The sequence below is a fragment of the Lactuca saligna genome, chromosome 3 (assembly GCF_052625555.1).
Source record: "Lactuca saligna cultivar CGN05327 chromosome 3, ASM5262555v1, whole genome shotgun sequence".
Taxonomy (NCBI): domain Eukaryota; kingdom Viridiplantae; phylum Streptophyta; class Magnoliopsida; order Asterales; family Asteraceae; genus Lactuca; species Lactuca saligna.
Genome location: NC_136419.1, coordinates 182,502,346 through 182,523,405, shown reverse-complemented (window position 1 = coordinate 182,523,405; position 21,060 = coordinate 182,502,346). Strand labels below are relative to the sequence as shown.

Here is a 21,060-nt window from a genome sequence, read left to right as displayed (position 1 = left end):
CCCCCCCCCATGTATGCTTTTCATACACATCAAGAAAACTAGATCCATGCCTTCTATTTGGAAAATCCATACTTAGGTGCCCTTTTTCGTGTGTGCCTTTCTTTTCATCTGTTTTGTATTGATTCAAAGTGCAACCCCTTTTGTTATGAAAATAACCAAGGGAAAAGGCTAATAGATAATGGAGATAATGATTAATTATGGTGACTAGAATGGATAAATAAGGGTGGTAGTGAGGTTGTGGTAAAGATAATGAAGGGCGATGGATGGTAGGTACTTAGTGATGGTGTATGACATAAATGTAGGGTAGAGGTGATTACATGATGACTGACTAACATGGATGTATAAAGAAGGAGATATACTTTGGGTTCCTAAATTTCATATTGGTTGTATCCTTTGTTGTGTTCTTAAGCTTATTCTCAAAGTAAAATATTTGCAATTTTGCAAATTCTAGTTGTTTTAACAATGGGGCGTATGAAGAGTTCAAGAACTTATAATCCTCTGCTACCTTTACTTCATATGAGCATCGTTCTATTCTTTCACCTTGAACATAACTAGCATTGCACCTAGATTTATCTTAGGGTTGGGGGTTTCACAGCGGGACATGCTACTTTAAAAGCAGCCACAGGCAAAGTCACCAAACATGAGAGATCGTGCCTGGAAAATCAATACGTGTTCATACCATTTGCATTTGATATGTTTGGTTTCCTCACACCGGATGCAGTAGAGCTTCTTAAAAGAGTACAACGAATCATGCGTAGTAATGTTATATCCCCTAGATCTTCGAATGTAGTCTTTAAAAGAATTAGCTTTACCATTCAAAAAGGCTTAGTGGCACAGCTTGTTGCCCGTTTGCCATCTCACTCATTGTACGATGACAATCAAAAAGATGTCAAATTTAAAAATACAACAATCTCATAACATGAAAAACATGCTTATATGCCTTTTTGTGTTCTTCATATTTGAATTAACTACAACTACTGTATCTATCACGTTATCAGAAAAGATATCATTTTGATAATCCTTGATATCATCAAATGCAACCAGTCCTGGTTTTACTTCATCAGAATACTTATCTGGATGCATAATTCTCTCTTCCATCAACCTAATTCTAAGGAAGTGCAAACTTTTAGGTATTGATTTTGCACCTTGCTTTTCACCTTGGTTAATTGCTCATTAACATAGAAAATCGAATCTTTTAGCTTCTAAATCATAAGTTGATTATGGAATGACTCTTTCGTATCCACAATCACTTGTCTTGTCACCTTAGTTCGTTCATTCACCTCGTTCTCAAATAGCAAGAATGTTGGCTTGTCGATTGAGTTTGCATCGAAGTTGAACAATGTTTTGTAAGCATGTTACGATAACAAATATGTGTAGTTGCATGAAAGGTCAGTGAAAAATCTAACGAGTTTTGAATGTTAGAGCTTAAATTTATGATTATAGGTAGTGTAAGCAGATCTAACGATCTATTATCGTCTGCTTGCCTTTTAGGTTTTAATGGATAACATTTCAATCCAAGTACACACCTTCGAGACAATCCAGTTATGTTCTTATTAGAGAAAAATTCATGATTCTTCAATGAACGCAATCAGTTAAGATATTATTAAGCTTCTAGTAAGTTAACAATTATATCATCATCGGACGATATGATGCTAAAGCTTGATTATGAGGTTACACCAGGAGGGACTAAAACTAAGTGGAAAGACCAAAATACTCCTATTCTTTTTGCTAGATAATTTTGGGTTCTTACGTTTGTTACTAAGGGTGGAAGGAGTGTTTCCCTCCCAACCCACTCAACCCACTGTCATATCAGCTTTACATCAGTTTTTTTCCCATTTCTTTTTTATCTTTCCCAACCCAAAACACACAGAAACTCATCTTTCCCTACCCACTCAATTTTTAATTTTAAAATAAACACAAACTAATAAAAATCATAAAAAAATTATTCACAATATATTAAAAAAAACATACAAAAATAGTTCACAAACTAATTAAAAACATATTGCTACAAGTTTTAAAACATGAGATACAACTAATCAATGCATATATATATATATATATATATATATATATATATATATATATATATATATATATATATATATATATATATATATATATATATATAGAAAGAGAGAGAGAGAAATGGAGCGGTTTGGTAAACCTGTATATCAACCCACCACTCCCAACCCATTGATAAGGGAGTGGTGTCTTGAAGGTACAAATGGTACCACCAACCCAAATTAACATGACTCTTTCCACCCTAAGATCAGAGGGTAGAGGGTATACTCACACGTCACCACTTATTTTTTTTTCATGTCAAGTCAGCTTTGCACTCACATTTCACTCACCAAAAGCCAGAAAATTGTCACGTTTGACTTCCCCTTATTTATTTATTTATTTTTTTCAAAATATATTTTATACCAATATTATTTTATTTGTAAGGAATTAAAAACCATAAATTTTTAATATAATATTTTATATATATATATATATATATATATATATATATATATATATATATATATATATATATATATATATATATATATATATATATATATATATATATATATAGCTAAAACAATAAAGAGAATACATAAAATAAAATTGGCTTAATCACATAAGGAGCGAAGGGCGGGGTATTCCCCGCACTGCCTAAACCGCACCCAGGGTCTGTTGTTCCTGGGGTATGGTTCCCGTACCTTTCACCTTACCCGTTGATGTACCCTCCGGCCTAAGAGGGACCGAGACCAATAAAAAGATCCAATTTTAAACCATTGGTCCAACACACAAAGTTTTTTTTTTTTTTTTTGAGAAAAACCACATATTTTACAACAATAAGGACCATTTTGCAATTGTCTTTTAAATAACAATAACAATAATAAAAACGATAACAACAATTCTAATAATAATAAATAAATAAATAAGAATAAAAAAAACAAATTGTTGAATATATATAAACTCACCATTCTTGAAAAGCTCCTTTGATACCAAGACCAGAATACATAACAACTTTCGTACATATTACAGAAAGAAAATATATCTTTAATGAAATTAAAACTCTTGTAATATAAATCTCAATCTATAATTTACAACGCGTAATATTAATAAAGATTATAAAACTCAAATTCAAATCAAAATCACTATGATGACAGACAAATAACAGCCTTACAATTACACTCAACATCTATAATCCACAATTCTAAACTTTCATGTCTATTTCTAACCAAATCCAAACCTAAATCAGAATTCCAAAACACCACCTTCGTCTCATTCTTCATCAAACTTCCTTCATCATTCACTTCAACCGCGTCATCATTTGCCCTTTCCAACTTTACACCCTTCGCCTCCAACAACTTCCCTACCAAAATCCCAAAACTACCCTCACCAACCATCCTCGCAATCTTATCCACAAACTGATCCATACAAATCCCGGATCTTGAACTTTTTGCAAACAAAATCCCAAATCTGTCCATGACATAAAAGTCAACAGTCAAACCAAGTTTCAAAAAGTCCAAAAACAACTTCGGTTTGACCGGAATCATGTCATGATCCAACACCCACGTGTCATAATTCATTTCCAACGCCTTTTTAACCACGTACGCCATCACAAAAACTTCATTTTTTACTTTACTCAATTTTAATTTCTTGAAATCATCCAAAAAATGATCCACATTTATCACAAGATATCCACGTCTCGCAAGATTAAACAAAAAATCTGATGCAGGACCCACAAACAAACATTCAACCTCTCAAAGTGACACAACAAGTTTTTGATCAACATTTTTGATGCGCGATGAATGTTCACGAGTATAAGAGGGTTTGATTTTTGTGTTAATTTTAAAATGGGATCGATTTCATAGACATTATTTATGATTCTCTTGGGGTAGACTTCTTGGAAACAGAAATCTTACCATTTGAGATTTTTTAAAGGGGCGAATTTGGAAATTTGGGAAGTTTCGTGGAAGAGATTGGAATCGGGACCCGCGGGTTTCCCGTAGTTGACACCGGTATCTCTGTGAGAGACACTGAGAGCGGATTTATGTGGGAAATTAGTGTAGATGTTGAAATAGATTCGGGAGTGGATCAATTTAATGAACCATGGTGTCCATATTTTGTCCCCCATTTTTTATACCATCATGTTGTTACTTGTAAATTCATTAAAATGAAACTTAATGAGATAAAGAAGGATTGGATTGGAATCTGAAGGAATCATAATCTGTTATGCATTTGGATTACAAATTATGAAATGGAATTTGTACGTTAGAGTAAGTTACATTTTTGGTCATTGAGTAGCTAATTTTTGCAAGTTGAATATCATAAAGTTTTCTTTTGTTTTTTTGTCTTTATTTTGAGGTTCTTATGAAGTTTTTCATCCATGTTTCAAGAAAAGTGACTATACTCGGGGACCAAAATTGTAATTAATGAAATGGAAATTTAGTTCTGTCCATTTGGCAAGAAAAATAGCAATGGAATGGAATCTTTATTTCCGATGGAATCCAGAATCAAAACATGGCCTACACTTCTATTATTGAAAAATGAGCAAAAAGGACAAACTACATTACCATTCCATCAAGAATTGGCTTAATTCCCTTGGTCTTGTGCATGTCATACAATAAACAAAACTCCTTCCAGGGTTTAGGAAATAGAAGTTGGCCCCACATACCAACTAGCTGATATAAGAACACTTGTGTATCTTCATCTAGATGTATTTTGTTCCCATGCTTCCCTGGCATCATAATCTGATTAATTTGGTAAGCTATATTATGGGTGTTTCTTTTTGAGTCAATACATAATTAATAACTTAGAAAGAAGTCTTGTTGTAAAGAGTCGAAGTGTATTTGATGTATTTCGTATGTAATGTATTTTCTAAGTCATTGTATGTTCGAAATATAACTCCTAGACTTAGTATTTTTTGTACTCTCAGTTTCCTATAAATAGGGACTGAACATAGAGTTAGATAACAAGTTTTCCCTGAATGTTGTCTACTTTTGTACTCTTGTTCATTTCAGAGTAATATGAGCTGAAACTAGATTCTATTTACACTCTCTGTTCTTAATTGGTCTTTTGCTTGTTTAACTCTGATTCTATTCGATTTCTCGTTACAATTCCTCTTTAATTAGTATCAGAGCAGGAATCAAACTGCATTGATCTTATTTTCATTTTGAATCATTTGTTTTTTAGTCATTTCTCATCTCAAAAAAAAATTCCGCATTTTGGTTTTGAAAATCTTGTCTGATCTACAGATTTGATTAGATTTTGCATTTGATTTGTATAATCGAGTGATCGATTACAAGCTTGTGATCAATTCATTTGATCAAATTTTCAAATTCATCAAGTTTTCTGAATTTTCTCATATGTTCATTAATGGCAAACTTCAACTTGAATACAATGAGTTCTTATTCTCATCTACTTGGATCTTCAACAAAAATTTCGATGTTGATTCCAAAGTATTACGATCAATGGACGGATCATATGGAAGACTATCTGAATGGACTAGATGAGGAATTATGGAATTGCATCATAGGAACAGTTCAACCTCCAACAAATGTTTAGAACATTGGTTCATCTACAACAACTTTTGTTGTTGAAAATCAATCCACAAGGCTGGAAAACAATGAAAAATGTTGTATGAGAGAACTGAGAGATGCCTTGCCACCTGTTGTTTACAACTACATTCGTGGTTGTAAAACTGCTAAGCAAATCTAGATCACTCTCAAGGAGAAGTATCAGGGGAGTGAGAAGACGAAGATCAATTCAGTCAAGCAATGTTTCGTAGAGCTGAAGGAGTTTAGACAAAAGGAAAATGAAACAATTGAAGTTTATTATGATCATCTGAATGAGCTGATATATCGATGCAATCGATATGGTATCACTCGTTCAGCAATGGACTTCAATCTTACGTTTGTGATGGGACTCCGAAAAGAGTGGAGAAGCGTGAGTATTATGGTTAAAAATCATCAAAGTTTTGACACATCTTCATTGAATGATTTGTAATCAAGACTCACGAAAGTGAGGTCAATTAGATGGCAGAGGAATCGAAGCTTAATCTAGGTGGTCCTTTGGCACTTGTCTCGAAAGTTACTAAAAAAGAAACTGTTAAAAGTGGTGAATCGGATGCTGAAGGACTTTTAATGAATTCGGATGATGAAGCAATTGCATTTTACTCAAACAACAAAGTCAAAAAGTTCTTTAAGAAACCATTTAATCCGAAGTCGAGATAGATTGAAGGAAGAGGAAATTTTCTGAACAAGTCTAGTGGAGAGGACAAGAAGAATATAGAAAAGAAAGAAGTGAAAGTTATTGAGGAGAAAAGAGAGAAGAAATTGAAAGGGGATTCTGGAATAGATTGTCACTATTGCAACGGGGCCAATCATCTTGCGAATGATTGTATGCTTCGTCAGAAAGATGAGAAGAAGAATAAGGTGAAGGATGAGGCGTACTACACGGAGAGACTGGAAGAAGTTAGAGCGAAGGCGAAAGGTATATCTTTGGTAGCAAAAGGCGAACAGGAAGAAGATGGTACCTATCAAATCTGGTCATCTAGATCTAACGATGAAGAGATAAGGCATCCCACTCATGGTGCCATGTTTGCTAAGTTTGAGTATGGAGAAAAAGAAGTGACTGGTCGATGCTTCATGACGAAGTCAAGCGACAAATCTCCAATGACAACAAATGTACATTCTATTCTTGAGTCATTTAACATTCCTTTACAAGCATATGATTCTAAAACAATTGCTTTTGATGATATTGTTGCTTACTTTGATGCTATTGTTGTGTCTGCTAGTAAGGAAGCAAAGAAACTTAATAATCAACTGCTAGAGACACAGAAGTTACTTGACACAAAACGAAGCAGAGTAGAGTATCTAGAATTACAATTAAAGAATGTTAATACTGATAGGGAAAATCTAGATAAGGATGTTAGGATGTTACTTGCTCAATGAAACATCTATTGTAATTCAGCTAAGCATTTGTATGCGAAATTAACTGCTTTACATCATTCATCTGAGATTAGCAAAGAACAACATCGTAAGTTGTTACCTTTTCTTGTCTTTAAGAGAGAAAAAGTTGATATCATTTCGTATGATTGTGAAAATACCATAGCTGGTTTTAACAAAGTGCTAGATGATAGATATGCTTATGGTATTGTTAAGATAGATGAATTTCTAAATGCTGATGAACTTGTTGAAATTGTGAATGAAAGTTTGACAAAAGATGAACAAGTGAAAATTTTGAAAAGAACTAAACATTCAAAACTTTACTCTCAATTCAATTTTGTTGATATTGATGATAACTCGGATAATGTTAGTGAAATCAGTGAAATTGAAGAAGATGAAAGTATTGATTGTTCTTAGTTATCTATCATTAATTTCACATCTAAGATCAAAGGTAAAGAAATTGTTAATGATTTGATGGTTGAGGATGACACTGGAAAACCCTCTACTTCGAATGTGTGTGACTTTGATGATGTGGAGATACGAGACAGTCAAACAAATAGTGGTGATGATGAGGAGAACGAAGTCAAAGTTTCGTTTAATAATAAGTCAAAAAAGAATGTTTTGAATGAAACATCCATTTCAAGAGTTGTTGAACAAGTTTATGGAGGAACTGAAAAGTTTGACAAACTGATGAATGAAAAAGGTGCTCACTATTTGAAAACTAATATTGTCATGTATCCAAATTTTACATGCATAGATTAAGTAGTTTTTCCAAATCAAGTATTTGTCACTACTGGGAATGCTGAGAACATCAAGCCAGAGTTTAACAAATTGATTGAAGAAGACAACAGAAGAACGTCAGACGAAGGATTCTTTTCGAATCAAAGCACTGTTGAAAACAACCTAACCAAGAATTCGTATGTTTTTCAAAGACAAAAATAACACGAAAATGGGTTGTAAAATCGGAAAAAGAAAAAGAAGTTTTCAAACAAGAAATTGTTGAGACATCTCAAGTTGTAAAACTGAATTCACTAGAATTTAAAACACTTGTTGAAAATTTTTCAAAAGAAAAAGGAGTTTCAAAAAAAAAGCACGAAAAGCAATTTTCTAGCAAATAGTGATAAACGAAAAACAAACATTCGAATCAACAACGAAAATGAAAATTCCCGCTTTATCAAAATCCAAAGTTTTGTCTGATTCACGAGAACGAAAAATCAATAATTTTTCACATTTAAACTCATCAATGAGTTCTCAAACAACAAATCATCAAGAGATGTTTTTCAAAAGAAAACCACCTAATACTTCTTTTCATTATGCGACAAATGTAATAGATTCATTTCCTTTAACTAATCATAAAAGTGATACAAATCAAAAGGTTGAAAATGTTCAAAAGATTGTCAACTCTCAAAATTTTAAGACAAATCACAACCTTGTGAATGTCCGAAAATATGACAATGTTCAAAAATCAACACATTCTCAAACTAATGTCAAATTCACTCCACAAAAACCAAATTTTCCAAATCCATCAGTTCATAAAGCAACAAAGGTTACGAACTCAAAAGGTACTTCAGATGTGAAATCAATCAATCATTGGCTTGAAGGACAAGGGAAAAAGTTTCAAGTAGGAAAGTTTTCTCAACAACAGAATCGAAATGCTTATGAAGAGTATTTGAATGAATCTTCAACACAAAGTTCATCTTCTCAAGATTCGAAAATTCCGGTTCAGACATGGCAACCAATCAACAAAGTTACACGAATTGAGAAGCCTGAGGTGGAATCAAATGAAAGTCCAAAACTTTTGAAAAATTATATTTCAATATCTTTAACTGATGATGTTGACTTAATTGATAGTGTAAAAACAAAAGTTCAAACTTGGGCTTTGAGTTTGAAATTTCATTCTTTGTTTCAAGCTAATAACCAAGGACCCAAAAAGCATTGGGTACCTAAATTCTTTACATAAATGCAGGTATTGTGTGACGAGCAATATGATGAGAAATGGTATATTGATAGTGGTTGTTCTCGTCACATGACTAGAAGAAAGGAGAATTTAAGATTTTCAAAGTCTTGAAAATGTTGGAGTGGTGAAGTTTGGAAATAATCATAAATGTCAAGTCACAGGTTATGGCAAAGTAACTAATGGCAAATTTACAGTGAATTGAGTTGCTTATGTGGAAGGTCTTCAACATAATTTGATAAGTGTTTTGCAACTTGTTGTGGGCACTAGGAATCAAGTTGTGTTTAACGAAGAAGGAAGCATAATATCAAAAGTTGAAACGAATGAAGTGTTGTTAAAGTCGAGACGATATGGAGATATGTTCACGCTTGATATCAAACCAATTGTAGGCAAACCATCTGTGTGTCTACTTTCGAAAGCCTCAAATGATGTCAGCTGGTTATGGCATAGGCATTTATCACATCTTAACTTTCGAAACTTGAATAAGCTGGTTACAAAAGACTTAGTTCGTGGTTTACCTGTGCTGAAATTTGACAATGATACTCTTTGTGCAGCTTGCGAACAAGGAAAACAACATCGTAAAGAACATCCAATCGTCATAGATTCGAAAATTGTTGAACCGTTGGAACTTCTTCACATTGATCTTTGTGGACCATCAACTGTTGACACACTCAACAAGAAACCGTACATTTTGGCTATTGTTGATGATTTTTCACGATTCACTTGGGTATATTTTCTCAGGTTAAAATCTGAAGTTGCTCAAACAATGATTGAATTTATCAAGAAAAAAGAGATGAGTCTGAAAAGAATGTTCGAAGAATCAAAAGTGATAATGTGTCTGAGTTTAAGAATAATGTGTTGGATTCGTTTCTAACGAAAAAAGGGATTTCACATAATTTCTCATCATCATATACACCTCAACAAAATGGTGTAGTCGGAAGGATAAATAGATCATTGTGCGAAGCGGCAAGAACAATGTTGACTTATGTGAATCTTCCTCAATACTTATGGGCCGAAGTTGTATCAACAACATGCTTTACTCAGAATCGATCGTTTATTCATAGAAGATTTAATATTACTCCATATGAAATAATAAACAATCGAAAACCTAATATAAAATTCTTTCATGTTTTTGGATGCAGGTGCTTCATTATGAATCTCAAAGATAATCTTTCGAAATTTCAAGCTAAAGTAGATGAAGGAATATTTTTGGGTTATTCAAACAATTTGGTTGCATATAGAGTGTTAAACAAACGAACACGAAAAATTGAAGAAACGTTTAATCTTACTTTTGATGACTATTATGTCAAACAAGTGGAAAGACAGTTTGAACAAAAACCAATTCTTAATGAATCAAATAATCAAACTGAAGATGATAATTCAATCGATTTTGATTATGATTTAATTTTTGGTGTCCCAGACAGGGCGGTTGATGTTGAAGTTAATGTTGTTGATAATCAAATACCCTAATCCTCAAAACATATTGAAGATTCAACTTCGGATACTGTTACAAATGGCGAAAGAATGCTAGATATTCATTTGGAAGAGGAGCATACGAATATACCTTCAGGTGTTGAGAGAGAGCATCCTTTCAAGGGGGAGAAGAGTAGTATGAATGATAATTTTGAGGGGGAGCATCAAAATGACAATTATGTTGAGGGGGATCATAATGAAAAAGATACAATAAATCTTGATCAAAATGATGAATGTCATGAAATTAAGGATAATATTTCTATTACAGGATCTGAAAATGAAGATATGTGTGAAGATGCACCATTGGAATTTGATCCAGCATATCCACCACTTGAGAAATGGACGAAAAATCATCCAAAAGAGCAAGTTATAGGAAATCCACAACATGGAGTTTTAACAAGACCTCAAGTTCATGCCAAAAATGAGTTACTCAATACAAATCAAGAATTATGCATGTTTAATGTTTTTATTTCGAAAATTGAGCCAAAAACAGTTAAGGTTGCTATGGAACACTCAGATTGGATTGTTGCAATGCAATCTGAACTTGCTGAATTCAAACAAAATAAGGTTTAGAGATTGATTCCAAAACCAAAAGACGTTTCGATTGTCGGGTTAAAATGGATTTTCAAAAACAAAACCGACAAAGAAGGCAATATCATTCGAAATAAAGCTAGGCTAGTAATTAAAGGTTATTCGCAACAAGAAGGTATCGACAATGAAGAAACCCTTTCCCCTATCGCAAGACTCGAGGTTGTTCGAATATTTTTAGCCTATGCAGCTCATAAGGACTTTGATGTTTATTAAATGGATGTCAAATGTGCATTCCTGAATGGAGAGCTTGAAGAAACTGTGTATGTTAAACAACCACCAGGTTTCATTAACGAAGAATTTCCTAATGATGTATACATCTTTGATAAGGTTGTTTATCGATTAAAACAAGCACCAAGAGCATGGTATGCAACACTTACCAATTTCTTAAAACAGTCAAAATTTAAACAAGGATCAGTTGACCCCACATTATTTCATAAGAAAGTTGGGAATCATCTAATGCTTGTTCAAATTTATGTTGACGATATTATTTTTGGCTCTACTGACCCAGCTTTGTATAGTGAATTTGAGAATTTGATGAAGAGTCAATTCGAAATGAGCATGTTGGGTAAAATCAACAATTTTCATGGGTTAAATATTCATCAAAGCGGAGAAGGAATTTTCATTAACCAAGAAAAATACACGAAGAAATTGCTTGAGAAGTTTGGAATGACGAATAGCACGAAGCTAAGAGTTCCAATGGCAGTTGGAACGAAATTAACACCTTCATTAGATACACCTGCTATTAATCTTACTTTGTTCAGAAGCATGATAGGTTCTCTACTTTATTTAACTGCAAGTAGACCTGATATCATGTTTTATGTATGTAATTGTGCTAGGTATCAAGCAAATCCAAGAGAATTACATTTAACAGCTGTGAAAAATATCTTTCGTTATCTCAAAGGAACAGTTTCGTTAGGATTGTGGTATCCTTCGAAATCTGGATTTTTCATTCAAGCCTTTTTGGATTCAGATCTTGGTGGATGTACTCTTGATAGAAAAAGTACAAGTGGAGGATGTCAATTACTGGATGGAAGCTTGTCAGTTGGCAATCGAAAAAGCAAACTTGTGTTGCAATTTCCACTGCTGAAGCTGAATACATTTATGCTGCTGCTTGTACTTCTCAAATCATCTGGATTCAAAGTCAATTGCGTGATTATGCAATTAATATGAAAAAGATTCCATTGTATTGTGATTCACAAAGTGCTATACGCATTTGTCATAATCCAGTACAACATTCGAAAACGAAACATATTGCTCTTTCTTATCATTTCATAAAATATCACGTTGAAGATGGAAATATTGAAGTTCATTTTGTAAAAACAACTGATCAACTTTCTGATATTTTCACAAAACCTCTTGATGAAAAATCTTTTATGAGAATTTTGGCAGGTTTGGGAATGTTAGATGCAAATTTTGTACCAGAATCAGTCATACAAAATTAACGAAGCGTCTATTGGTGAAAAGGTGTTTATTCAGAGGCAAAATGATTCATTCAGAGGTTGATCGTATTAACCATTCAAGGGTTACTATTCACATTCAGCGCTTTGACACGCTTTGTTTTCGTATATTGGAGCTGAAATTTTTCGTGTGTTTGGTATCATCTTTTAATTTCAATATCTTGTCTTTTATTTTGAGAAAAACTGAAAAACCAAAAATATTTTCATTACTTTGTAAACATTTTTGAAAACTCAAAAATTCCAAAAATATTTTCTTTTGTTGCATGTTTCATTTTTCGAAAAATTCAAAATCACAAAAATATTTTTCTTTCTTTTCAAAAATATAAAATCCAAAAAGATTTTTGTTACTTTGTTATTTTTTTCAAGTATCACGGATGTTTACACGAAGAATTTTTCAAGGGTCATGCTTATGTTTCTTAGGGAAGGTATTTTTCTTCAAACTATGCATTAGTTAAGATGTCCCTAGAAGCATGCTAAAGCATGTCGACCCAAGCCTCCAAAGACTCAATGTGTGTTAATGAAAGCCTTAATGAAATTTTTCATACGAAAGTCTCTTCCAAATCAGGCTTCCATTCACATTAGTCACTGAGCTACCTTACTCTTCTCAAATGAGTTAAGAGATTACTGTTAGGTCCATGTTTAACATAGGTACATTCGAATCTTTCACCGTCTTTTTCATCACAAAATTCTTAACACTTTTCACACACAAAGACACATGTTCAAGAGGTCATTGATCAAACCAATCATGACTTAAACATGTCAAAAATCTGTGTTAATGATCTTAAATCATAAGACCGTGATGCAAGTGAAACCCAATTTTCTATCTTAATTGACGGGGAAATTCGTTCCAAATTCTTACGAAACACTTGTTTTTGTACCAAAAATCTTGTATACTCCAAATCACATTCTTTCGTATGAGTGGTCATGATCAAATGTTCGAAGCCCGCAATATTTGTTTCCCAACAAGATCCAGCTTAAATATTTTTCTTTGGATGTGATTTCTATGTGAGTATCAATTCTTTTCCATAGTCACTTTTACATAATATACCAAAGCCACTTGTCACTGACTACACTGGTCAAACAAGTAATTTCGCTTACAATTACTCACCTTATGTTTAGGTTGATATGTAACGAAATTCGTAAGCCACCCTTTGAAACCTTGAAAAAAAATCCCTTTGATACTTCTCTATAAGTATTCAATTGTAATTCACTGGAACATACACAAGCTGTTGATTATCTCTCTTGATAATTAACGAAGCAACCTTTTCCTGGGGTTTAAATGACTTCGTGTCTAAATATTAGACATCACAGAACCCAAATTTTTGTTAATTTTCTTTGTATCTTTTTCTTTGGCACACATCACTCACGAAATCCTTGAGGTTCTAAGTAATACCAACTTAGGCTAAAGATTTCACAAGACTGGCAAATGACTTCGTTGTGAATCCCAAAAACGAAAGATCCCAGCCTCCAATCCGAAGGGTTTGATCTTATCCACTTTGTACTCACAAACAGTCTAAAGTTACCGTTTGGAAATTTGGCCCTAGTTTCAAGGTACTTTATCAGACGTGATGGTATAAACGGCTACTAGTGCGAGTTTCAAGGAATGACATGGCCTACTCATTAATGATAAATGGTTCAAATTATTTTGGGCTTACCTATAAAAGGAAAATCCTTTTCCTTTTATCATTATGCGATCAAAAATTCACAGACGAACAAAAAGCCCTAATTTTTCCAAAAAGCTTTCAAGAACTCACAAATGGCTGCTGTTCAGAACTCCAACACTGAAGAATTTGAATCTTAACCATTGATGAAAATACAAAGCACAAATTACCAAGTTGAGGCCAATGTTTCATTGTATCCAGAAGACTTGAAGATGCTAATCGTAGCCCTGAAACGATCTAGATTAGCAACTGCTATGTTCAATTCATTCGTTGTTCCGATGACATGGTTGTCAATGGCTGCTTCAACTACTTCTTATAGCAAGGCTATCGATGTCATTACTTTCAATCTGATTAATGAGAAGAAAGTTCGATTGACGAAGAAGATGTTCACTTAGTTTCTGAATATTCCTAACTCTACATCATTCTTCAAGCCTACGCATCCACAAATCATACACATGTTTAACGAGATGCGTTACCAGCCCCTACTCGAGAAGATTAGTGATTTCAAGAAATCAGGACTTCCATGTATGTGGAACTTTTTCTTTGGAATTTACTATAACACTCTAAAAATTCAAGCCAATTTAAACTTTTCAAAAACAACCCAATTTCATTATGTTATTACAAAAAGGTTTTCAATACATTTATTATCAGAGTATTCCCAGAACCATATCATAAAACAAGAACATGAGGAGCGGTACGATCACGCCTTCGCCTTGCCACGGTCTCCTGAAGTACCTGAAACATTTAAACCATAACTGTAAGCCCGAAAGCTTAGTGAGATACCCCCAAAATACCAACCACATATACCATACGCATAACATATCATAACAGAATAGAACAGCCATGCACTTCGGGTCTGCTGTGTGATTGGTCCGCCGCACCGGGCCTTCAGTCCACCTGGTCCACCCTCCGAGTCTAGCCATATACATCGAGTCTACAGTGTGATTGGTCCGCCCTCACCGGGCCTTCAGTCCACATGGTCCACTCTCTGAGTCTACAGTATGACTGGTCCGCCCACATGGGGCCTTCAGTCGGCTTGGTCTGCTCTCCGAGCCTCGGCATGTCTAGTCCGCCCTCGTGGGGCCTACAGCCTATCCGGACCGCTCGCTGGGCCTTTGGAATATCCGGTCTGCCTTGGGTATGTTGGCCTACAGCACAAAGCAGGACCCACCTCAACCCAACCCCAGTCAACCAACCATGTGCACATAAACATATAACCACATAACAATTACTCATCAATCAACCGATCTAGCAGATCACATACATAGCATACTCTAAACAGGATATCAACCTAACCGATCACTAACATAGCATCATCCTATGTACCAGGATACCGACCTTAACCAGGTCCCTAACATATACCATCCTAACTACCAGGATGCAAACATAGCAAAGCAATAACTTAACCACAATACCCGGATTACAATCCGATAAAGGGTCGGTCTTGGTGCCTTAGACCCTGTCGATATAGTGAGGATAACTCACCTCGCAACTACTGACTGAAAAGATAAGATCACGCTGCTCCAACCTCCGACACGAACTCCATCACTGATGATACCAAAAGACTGAACTCAATAAATACCAATAATTACCAAATTACCCCCGAAAGTCAACTGGTCAACTCTTGTTCAAAGTCAAAGTCCTCAATCAAAGTCAACCTGCTTGACTGACTCTACTCGCCGAGTCAGCTTGCTGACTCGTCGAGTCCCTATGCTCTGAAAACTCCCATAGCGTGACCCAACTCGCCGAGTCGCCCCAAGACTCGCCGAGTCCCATGAACTCTGAGTCACTTCCTACTCAACTCACCGAGTCATCCCTCGACTCAACGATTCACAGCTCAACCAAAAAGGTTAGGACTTCGCGACCAGACTCGCCGAGTTGTTCTTCCAACTCGTCGAGTTCCTGCCTTTCTTCATCCAACTTGCCGAGTACACCCATGTGACTCGCCAAGTACCTCTAGTTCTTAATCCATACAGTGGCTTTCTAAGCCATGCAGTGACTCCAATCCATAGATCCAACCTCCTACAACCTTCCCCACACGTAAAGGTGCAAACTTTACGTTTTTCCATGGGGAAATAAGCCGAAAATACTCTAGGGCTAAGGCTTAAGGCAAAGGGACTTCACCAACCACTCTAGGACAGCACCTTTACAACAAATAGGATCATTACAAGCTTGGATCTGAAGTTTCAACTTCAGATCTAGCTTCTACACTTGAAAATGATTCCACTCAAGCCATAATCCCCAAAATAGCAACCAAGGACTAATCTAGAAGAAGGAAACTCAAGATAACAGATTGTTACCTCAGTAATGATCTAAAGGAGGAGTAGATCCCTGATCTACAATGATATACATATGCTAGCCTCTTGATCTTCAACCTCTTCTTCTCAATTTCTCTTCCCAAGTTCTAATTCTTCATCAATGGAGGTTATACACGATTTTAGGGTTTTCTAGGTATTGGAAGGTAACAAAGAGGCTTAGGGTGGGTTATGATGTCCTTTATATAGGGCACAACCCCGAAAATTAGGGTTCTCTCCACCCAGCACCAACTCGCCGAGTCACTCCTCCGACTCGCCGAGTTGGTCACTTAACACATGACCAGATTCGCGACCCGACTCGCCGTGTCTACCCATTGACTCGTCGAGTCGGTCTTCCATATTTACACTAAGCACCCTAAACTTTGCTCTTCTGAACTCGGGGTATTACATTTACCTTAGATGCCTGACAAGAAGAAGTGTATGACTTGACAAGGGCAAATTGGAAGTTTATGCAATGGTAATGGGTCTTTACTATGACTTGAGTGTTGACTATGCCACTTAGTTGTGGAAGGAGTTTGGTAAAAGTTTGCAGGACACGAATATGGTAAAGTGGATTTCGTGTGCAAGGTACTGGAGCCTTGTTCTTGAGAAAGTGTATGAAAAAGAGGGAATCCAAGTCCCTGTTGATGAACCTATTGTTGAATTTGCTAAGTATCAATTTCCAAAAGTTGTGGAGGATGATGTGAATATTTTTCCAAGTGTAGCACATATTCCTGATGCTATTCTAAAGAAGGTGAACCCTACTTACAAGGTTCTTTTGAAGTATTTGTAGAAGATTAATTCAGATGTAGAAACCGGGGTTTTGCTTACAGTCGAAGCTGGAACTTCTAAACAATCCAAGAAGATGAACGATGATGAAGTAGAGGTACCAGTTACAAGTACGACATAGTCTACATCCAAGTCTCCAAAGAACAAGCCTGACAGTGATACGAAGCAGACAGAAGAGGTTGGTATTGTTAAGCCTTCAAAGGAGGTGATGCCATCAAGGTCAGGAGTATTGAAAAGATTAAGAAGATTATCTCACAAACAAAATTTGTCTGATGACTCACAGATAGTTCCTAAAGTTCAAATCAGTAGCAAAGGGGTTATTGTTCGTGAGATCCCTACTCCTGCTTCTCCATCATCTAAAAAACGAAGGGCTGAAGATGTAATCAATCATATATCAAAGAATCAGAACAAAAAAAAAATCGTTCTTCGTGACGATTCGTCCGAAAACGAAGTGGTCCCTGATACACCACCAGCTTTGTCTTCTCCCTTGGTAACTTCTGTTCCTATCATTTCATCCATTGTTCCTACTATTTCTATTGAACACACAACAACTATTCCACTCGAAATAGTGGTGACCAAGTCAATTCCTGAGCAGGTCCCTATTTCAAACATCCCTGCTAACGTATCCGATACAGGAGCAAATGTTTCATTGAGTGTCGATGTTACGCAACCCATTTCTCTTTCAACTTCATTACAAATCATTTCATCATCATCCTTAGTTTTGTTACCACCATTTGTTCTTCCTACAGCAACTGTCACCACATCACCAATCTTTGACAATATCCTTAACCAACCTATCACAACTTTGTTTTCATCACAATCGACTGAACCACAAAATCCTCATTCCGATGATGAAACCGAAGGAAGATGTTTCAGAGGGACATTTGAAGATTTTCACTTCGATTCAGAGGAAGAAGAAATTTCGGATCATATGTTTATGTCAGGAAAACAATTTAAAGTGCTAAATAGCAAGCTTAATTATATTCTTCAATTTCAAGCAGACTCAGGCTCAAAGCATTCGGTATCAGGAATCGAAGTTGAGGTGATACAGATCATTCAGATCAAGGCTCAGAATGATCTGTATACCTCTTCGTTAAAGGAGCTTCGAAATGTTGCAAAAGAAAGGCATGTTCTCTTCGTACAAGATGTGAAGAAGGTACGAGAGGATGTGAATTTCAAACTCGAAGAATTGAAGAAGGAATTTTCGAGTGAAATTCATCAAGTAAACGATCGTTATAAGCCGATTCAGGAGAAAGTTGATATTATAGTGGGGGCAGTCACTAATTTCATTTAATCATTTCAAGCAACTGTACCAACATTCGAAGCCAAGGCAAATGAAGATAAAAATCAATTTTGCGAAACTGAATGCTCTCCTTGTAGAATTAAAAGAAGTTGTCTTTAAGCCTACTCCAACATCATTCCTAACTCCTGAGTTTCTTACTCATAAGTTAAACCTTCTTGATCAGGTCATCCAAAAGGTTGTTGCTCCTATCACGAAGTTTGCTCAAATGTTACAACAAAATGCCCCACCTACTATCATAGGTGTGCAAGGGGGAGAAAAGCGGGTGAGCAAAGCGTCGAAAAACGATAATAAGGGGGAAGGCATTGGAAAAACAAATGACGAAGCAAAGGTTGTATGGAAGGTTCTAATTTCGCAAATTCCAATTTCATTACCTATCAACACTGATTCTATTTCAACAACAATTGTGACTACAAAACCACTTGCAAGACCTGTTGTCAAAGGAATTGTAATTGGTTCATCAACTGAGGGAGGAAGTTCAAGTTCTTCAAAACCGAATCCTGATTTGAAAGTTAAAGGGAAAGGTGTTAGTCGAAAAGTCTAAAGAAGAAAAGAAAGCAGAAGTCGAAGCTGAGATAAAACTTCAAAGGCATACTCAAAGTATCATGAGGCTGAGGGAAAGTGATCCTCCAGGCATGGAAAAAGGAGATCCAAAGAAACTCTATAGTTACAAATCTATAGCATCAATGGTTGAATTCAATCACATGTATGCCTTTGAAAAGAAGTCAAAGAAGTGTTATTCCATTACCAACACAGACATGAATCAGCTTGATTTCCCTATCAACGAAATGATGTTCATAACAGCCCAGTACAAGATAAGTGAGAAGTTCAAAAATTATGATGACTACACACACATGAAGATTCATTTTCATGTTGTACTTGGAAAAGAACCTGAAGAAGTATGGTCTCTCATCAAAATCAAGAAGGTGGTTGCAATAAAGAAAGATGTGATGTTCGAAAACATGATGCAAAGCTTTAGGTATCATGTTGTTCGTGCGAATAATCAACAAGTCGACTTCAGTGTTGCAGATTTCCCACTAATGAACTTAAATGATCTGATTCAAGTTGCATTAATCTTGAAGGAAATGGAAGCATCTCAACTCAAGGGTACAGATAAAGAGGTGTTTAGACTTGGTCTTGCTCACATCAAAAATTTTATTGATAATTATTATGATTGTCTGGCCCTGACTAACGAAGAGTTGGCTTCGAGTATGGAAAGGAAAGCAACTGTTATTATGTTGCCTTCGAAGCCACAACCTGAACTGAAGAATTATGCAGATGGTGAGATATGCTTAAAACCGTTTGGAATGGTGTTTGTAGCAAAAGATACAAAAGGGAAAGCCAAAAGATTTATATTCCAAGTTGCTGACATAGAAAGATACACAACTTCACAATATACGAATTTCATTGTTCGTATGAATAGTTGTACAAAGAATAATGAAGGCAAAAAGACCGAGTTAAAGAAAGTGTTAACTTGGTATTCGGAAATCAGGAGGATGATACACTTCGCTGCTCAGATTCTCACGAATTGAGTAGTTCGACTCGTTTACAAAGGGGGAGATTGTTAGGGTCAAACTCTTGTTGTAAAGAGTCAAAGTGTATTTGATGTATTTCATATGTAATGTATTTGCTAATTCATTGTATGTTCGAAATATAACTCCTAGACTTAGTATTTTTTATACTCTCAGTTTCCTATAAATAGGGACTGAACATAGAGTTAGATAACAAGTTTTCCCTTAATGTTGTCTACTTTTGTACTCTTGTTCATTTGAGAGTAATATGAGCTGAAACCAGATTCTATTTACATTCAGTGTTCTTAATTGGTCTTTTGCTTGTTTAACTCTGATTCTATTTGATTTCTTGTTACAATTCATCTTCACTAACCACTGTGCTTGCAGCCCAACGTTCCCAATTCGGTAATGCACCATCTTCTGCCTAAATCTCCACTCAAATCCATCAACAAAATTGAGAATCTTACGAGATTTGTTCAGTTTCTGTTCCAAATACTCATCCTTTTGATCCAAAACTTTAAAGTGATCGATGAAAATATGAATATTCATTTTGTCGTTATCGTAACGAGCAGCAGCAAGGGATCCTAAGCAGCAGGTGAGTGACGGAAGTCGATTGTAAGTGAGAACTTTGATAGTGAGAGAGAAATTGGGCGACATTTATGGAAATTGATTTTTTGGGGGAGGTTTTAACGCAAGTATGAGATGATATAAGTTTAGAGCTTCTCATTACCTTTATGTGGATATAAGGATAGTCAAAAACGGACTTATAGCGAAGAAGTTATGGCCTTCAGAACATTGTAGGGTTTAAGGCTAACCCTTGTATGTGGGGCGTACATAGGGAGTACGTGGGGCGTACACTGGTGTACGTTGGGCATACTAATAAGATGGATCATGAAACTTGAGAGGTGTACGCTAAGCGTAATTGGAGTACACAAGGCGTACTCCAGCTTCATGTAAACCCTAATTTAGGGTCTTGGACCCTATTTGAGCTATTTATCTCATCACCAAACCCTAATACCTTTTTAACCCTAGATTCGAACCCTAAGTGCATTTTGGTGATTTTGAGCTTGGAAAGTGATTTGTGGGTGG

General features: G+C 35.5%; 1 pseudogene; it reads right to left on the bottom strand.

The window, feature by feature from the left end:
* Positions 1-328: 328 nt before the first annotated feature.
* LOC145036230 (galacturonosyltransferase 8 pseudogene) lies at positions 329-3,611 on the bottom strand (annotated as a pseudogene).
* Positions 3,612-21,060: the final 17,449 nt, after the last annotated feature.